Source organism: Castor canadensis, chromosome 3, assembly GCF_047511655.1.
Source record: "Castor canadensis chromosome 3, mCasCan1.hap1v2, whole genome shotgun sequence".
Lineage (NCBI taxonomy): Eukaryota > Metazoa > Chordata > Mammalia > Rodentia > Castoridae > Castor > Castor canadensis.
Genome location: NC_133388.1, coordinates 40,738,190 through 40,744,167, shown reverse-complemented (window position 1 = coordinate 40,744,167; position 5,978 = coordinate 40,738,190). Strand labels below are relative to the sequence as shown.

General features: G+C 45.9%; 1 pseudogene; it reads left to right on the top strand.

Annotated features, from left to right (window-relative positions):
* Positions 1-799: 799 nt before the first annotated feature.
* LOC109681140 (ubiquitin-conjugating enzyme E2 variant 1 pseudogene) lies at positions 800-1,234 on the top strand (annotated as a pseudogene).
* Positions 1,235-5,978: the final 4,744 nt, after the last annotated feature.

Here is a 5,978-nt window from a genome sequence, read left to right as displayed (position 1 = left end):
CTTGGCAGTGACCGGAAGTCTCTTTCTGGCTCCTTGCAGTTTCTTGTGTGAACTTAACCATGCTGTATTCTCTCTCACTGAGAGATGGGTGAAATCTATGCTACTCTAAGTTGCTAGGTGTAGGTATTTCTCCATTTTAATAGGTCCACATCTATTCACTTACATTGGGACAATCAAGTGCTACTGTCATTTAATTCTGGGACCCTGGCAGTGGAGGTTTATAAATAAAGCATCTGTGAGGAAAATGTGATCTTCAGGGTGGCAGAACAGGCCACCTTGAAATAGGCCATTGAGTTAAGGGTACTTAAAAACCAGATACAGAAAGGGTGCTCTGACCTTCCTTGTTTACTTCCTGAAAGGACAAACCTCCAGGCCTCACCCTGAGAGTCACTTAGCAGTCTTAGATTCTGTGTTTTCAGAGCTGGAGGTTCACAGGCTTGTGTTCATCAGGTCCACTGAGAAGCAGTGCCAAGTTGGGGTTGGATATAAAAGAAATTAATTAAGGAAGTGTCTGTGAAGGATAAAAGGGTGGGAGCCCAGGGAGGTAGTGAAGGCTTGGATCACAGTGCAGGAGGACCCCTGAGAGGAAGAGACACAGACACCTACTGAGTTTGCAGGAACAGTTTCCACAAGACCACCCTCACTTCTGACACCTCACGCTAGTTTGAAGATCCCCAAGGCCACCTGCAAGCTTCCATAATTTGCTAGAGGGAGTCACTGAACTCACTGAGAACTTTGCTACTCGTGGTCACAGTTTATTACAGGCAAAGGATACATTTTAAAACTAGCCAAGGGGAAGATGGAAGCTACCATGTGCTCAGGAGTAAAAGTCCCTACCAATTTCTTATTGTCAGAACTCTAAGAAGCCAGAAAGGAGAAGGAGATGGCATAGTTAGCTGAGGTCCAGAAGGTGATGAAAACATAACACCTACCAGATAGACAGGATGGCTATGGGGCCTCCAAAAACAACTTAAAAAAAACTATATAGCCTTAAAATAGAATGTGTGCTGAGTACCTAGAAGCACCCCCCTTTGTAATATTTGCAGCAAAAATTAATATGAATGGAATTAATAATTTTAATGGAATGGTTAACCTAAGAGCCATATCAGTGCTAGCAAAATGGTAAAATTCATATGGAATCCAGGTTGTTCTGCAAAAGCTTTGCTGTTTAATGATGTCTAAAGAAAATATGAAACTGTCTCAGCTGCCTGAAGGACAGTGTGAGGGTAATTAATCAAAAAGAAAAAACATGAACACAAGCCCTCACCCCATTCAATTAAAGCAGTCTTCATTTTCAACAGCAGTGAATGAATTGTCTGGCTATATCTTGTAGACCTGAAAGGACTGAAAAGGAAGCTCCAGTTCAAAAATAATTTATCCTAAGATGCTGTAAGTGCTATTGATTTTCTGTCCATTTGGAATATATAAGTTGTGCTGTAACAACAAAAATCAGCCAAGGTATTACAAACCAGCTGGCTGGAGTCCTTTTGCTCTACCCGGATGGGTAGATAAGGAGGAGCTCCTCCAGTTATTCTGGGCCCCTGGCAGGTGTTTGTAACCCTTAGCAAGCAGTGTCGGTGGGTGGCTGCGGGCCACAGCAGGTGGTACCCCTAGCATCATGGCTTCTGTTCCTTGGGGGTTGGGCCTGTGGGGCAGGAGCAAGGGCTCCTGCATCCCATGGGGTCAGGCCTGGGGTATTGACAGTTGCTGTCCTTGTGGTGCTCTGGGATTTGAGTCCTGGTGCACTTGGCAGCTCTCAGCGGTATCAAGTGTTATAGCTCTCACTCTAGGACAGTCCTTAGTGGTAGCTTTCTACCAGGGACCTTAGTTTCTTCTTTCCGGTTCTTCACAGTTTTCTGAGTTTCTTCAGCCTCAGCAATCCATTCCCTTGCTTTCTCTCTAATTCTAGGTGTCCCTTACTAATTTTTTTCCCATCACTTCCTGTCACTTCTACCTTGGTTGCTAGTGGCTTTGCCTTTGTGTCTGTCTCTGACATTACCTTTTACTAGTACTGCTGCTTCTCTGCCAGTACTGCTCCACCCAATCAGCCACCAATATTGCTTTGTTCCCACTGCCACAGGTGGCCCCAGTCAACTGCTGTCAGCTTCAAGGCCACTCCCGTTGACAAATCCTGCTATCATGGGAGCTGCTTGTTGGCTCTGTTGCTGCTCCTGATGGGTAGCTCTGGCCACCCTAATGCTTCTCTTGCCTCAACCACCTCTTGATCTCTTCTCTTTTCTTCATGTTACCAGTTCACTCTACTAATAATGAAAATCAACAGTAGGCAAAAAAGAGCAGTTGAGAGAAGTCTTTATTGGACCTAATGTTGCAACACCAGGGAGCAGCCCCAGAGGGTGTCTCCTGACTGCCTCACTAAGTGAGCTGAACAGTCTAGTTAATGTAGCTAGAAAGGGGCTGTGACAAGGATGTTTGCACCAATCATGCCACTGTCCCTTCCACCAATCATGGCAGTTCTTTATGCAAACGAAAGACTGCATTTACACCAACCAGAGGACTTCTATTGGGCCACCACAAGAAGTGCTCCTCCTCTGGCCTGGGTGAAAATGGCTGCAAGATCATCTAGAATTTGCCAAGGCTTGTGAAGGCAAAGTTTAGTGCCAGCTGTTTGCTGGAACAGTGCCTTCAAGAGCCAGAGTTGTGCCTCAGCAGCAAACTGTGGTTGCCCTGTAGCTTCCTCATGGTTTCTATGGCGTGTTCAAAGCAGCTGGTACTGGCATGAGGGCAGGTTGGCTGGGTGTGTGGCTGATAAGGTTGCCTCAAAGCAGCCAGGGTCCCAGGAAGGGTCTAACAGCTGTTGATGAGGGAGTGAAATCACCCCAAGCCCCCACATCTCAGCATATTTAAAGGAAACATAAACATAAGAAAGGGTGCTTACAATAAGAGTTTATTATTATCATTAATGGTGCTTTGCTTGAACAATTCCTAAACTCCTGCCCCAGTGGCCCGGAGAGGGCTGAGTCCCTACAGTCTCTTTCAGAGGGAAGGCCTGTGTAGGATGGAGACCAAGGAAGTACCACACTTCCCATGGAGGCAGCCATTGATGTGTGACAGTATTCATGAAGTACTGCCAAACAGGGAAGCTCGTCCTATGGGAACTTTATGACTTGAAGCTCCACCCTAAATCATGATGTTGATCTTTTGTGTGACCAGTCCCTACCCTAAGTCACCTTGGTAGTAGTAGGCCAGTCCGGGGTTTGCAGGCAAACAAAGATTACCTTCCAAGAGCCAAAGGTAATGGTTAGACCTCTTTTGAGGCAAGGCTAAATTCTTTGCTACATAAGTAAGGAGAGTCCTAGATAACAGTATGGCTCTGAAAAGGATTCAGCCAGGTGCACGGGGAGTCTTTGAACCAACATAACCATTTGAAGGAGTCCTGGGTCTTACAGTAGTAGCCTGTATTAGTATAGCTCACCCTCTGCATTAGACTGCTTTTCATTGCTGTAACGAAATGCCTGAGGCAAGTTGCTTTATAAAGGAAAAAAGATTTATTTTGGCTCATGGTTCTAGAAATGTGAGGGGTTGCATCTGGCAATGGCAGATTCCGGACACAATGCAGGGCATGAGTACAAGGAGTACACAGTGCACACATGTCTCTTCTGGTCTGTCTCCCTCTTCTTATAAAGCCACCAGGATTTAATCATGGGGCTCCACTTCAATGGCTTTGTCCTAATCTCCTCCCCAAGGCCCCACATCTAAATGCTATAGTTAAATTAAGTTTCTTTCCTCCTAGTATCTCACAATGGGGATTTCAGCACAAGTTCTGGGAGGACAAACCATATCCAAACCATAGGACCTTCATGCTCAGCATTGGCTGGATGCTGGCCTGACGAGTGAGGCTCCTGTGTGAGGGCGGGAATGAACTCAGAGCAGTAGTGGCTCGGGTCTCTGAGCCTGCAGTGGAGCAGAAGAACTGCATGTTGCATCTTTGTGGCTGTGATGCCACCAGAGTTGGCAAGGGGCAGTGTGGTGGGGGTGGGGGTTGGGATGGCCTGTTGGCCTTCCTGCTGCAATGCACTGTCAATTTCCTTTCCTGAGATGATTCTCCCCCTCTTCCATCCTGATCTTCTGCAATGAGGGAAAGAGGAAGGGCAGAGGAGCACACCAGGGTGGGGGTACAGGCCCTGGACCGTGTGTCTACCTGTGCTTCTGTTACTGGAAATCTGGGGTAATGCACACAGGGTTCTCTGTGGCAAGAGTGACAAACCCGGGTATGGATGCCAGGTGGGCTTTTGTTAGGCTCTGTGCTGTGGCTTCTGCTTTGGCTGCTACTCTCTTGGGATCTCGAGCAGCTTTGCCTCAGCCTCACTCAAGAGAGTTCTGGTTGTCCGGAGAGAATTGGCTCAGGGTCCCTCTGTTGGGAACATTGTGTATGTGCAGAGTGACAGACAAGGGGGTGTGCGGGGCACCCCGCCGCGCCCCTCTCGGAGGAGGTAGCTGGGAGAAGTCTTCCAGGGGTCTTTCCTGGCAGGACTACTTTTTTAGCTTTGACCTCAGGCTAGAAACCAAGTGGGAGAAACTGAGACTGTAGAAACTGAGACTGTAGAGAAAGTGTGACCTGTAGACCACTCATGTGGAACCAGGAAGGGGGATGACTCAGAACAGAATGTCAGGGCGGTTGTGTGTCTGTGTGCATGTCTGTGTGTGCACATGCTCCTGGATTTTTTTCTGAACCACACAGCTAGCCTGCCCCCCATTTGGGAGACTGGCTCCCATTTCTACCGTTGCTTTCACTTCATCTTGATGCCTTCTTTTCTGATGGTCAAATTCCAGTCCCAAGGATGATTCACTGTGCTTTAATTGAAGAATGAGAATGAATCTTTGCACACTTAAAAAATGTCCAGGGGTGAGAGTGTAGCTTAGTGAAAGAGCACTTGCCTAGCATGCCTCCTGTGGTCCAAGGTTTGATCCCTAGTACTGCAAAATAAAACAAACTAAAAAAAGTCCAGACCTGGGCCAAACCCCACCAATGCTAAACCTAAAAAAAAAGAGAGAGGTAGCCAGGCACTGATGACCCTTGCCTATAATCCTAGCTACTCAGGAAGCAGAAATCAGGAGGATTGTGGTTCGAGGTCAGCTAGAGCAAATAGTTCACAAGACCCTATTTCAAAAATACCCAGCACCCAAAAGGGCTGGAGGAGTGGCTCAAGTGAAAGAATATCTGCCTAACAAGCACAAGGCCCTGAGTTCAAACCTAGTACTGCCAAAAAAAAGGGAAGGCAAGATAGACAGACAGAAAGAAAGAGAGAAACAGAGAGAGAGAGAGAGAGTGGTGCTGGTTGCACTCTTGACAGAACATTGTGACCCTGGGGGCAGGACACTGGACATGGAGGTTGGCACCCTGGCTCCTATAACGGACTTTGCCATTGAGTGTTATTAGTGTGAATAGTTCCTGAATTCTAAGTTACCCTGAACTATAAGATGCACAGTCAATTTAATAACTGCTTTTGTAAAAGAAACATGAAACATGGCCACATCAAACACATACAGCAACTGAAACACCCATTCTGAATCATTAAAATAAAAAAAAATACACTGCATCTTAAAACCTAAAATGTGGCTGGAGGTGTGGCTCAAGTAGTAGAGTGCCTGCCTAGCAAGCCTGTAGCCCTGAGTTCAAATTCCAGTTCCACCAAAACAAAAACAAACAAAAATACCTAAAATGTACTTTTTAAAGGGTCAGAATTTATAAGTCTAAGTACACAGAGACTTTCTCTAGGAATGACTTTTTGGGAACAAGATTCCCATGTTTTGGGATAGTAATGTTAATAAGCATTTTACTACGTGTCGGTGCTACTTTTTTGAGAGAAAGAAGATAAGAATTGACCTGATACATATTTTCTCAAAAGTGTGGTGTTAGTGATATTCATACGCAGCAAGTGGTATTTATATCTTTTAACCACACAGCTGAAATAGCAGAACTAAATGATACTTCATTTTTTTGGATAGTAATAGTGTTT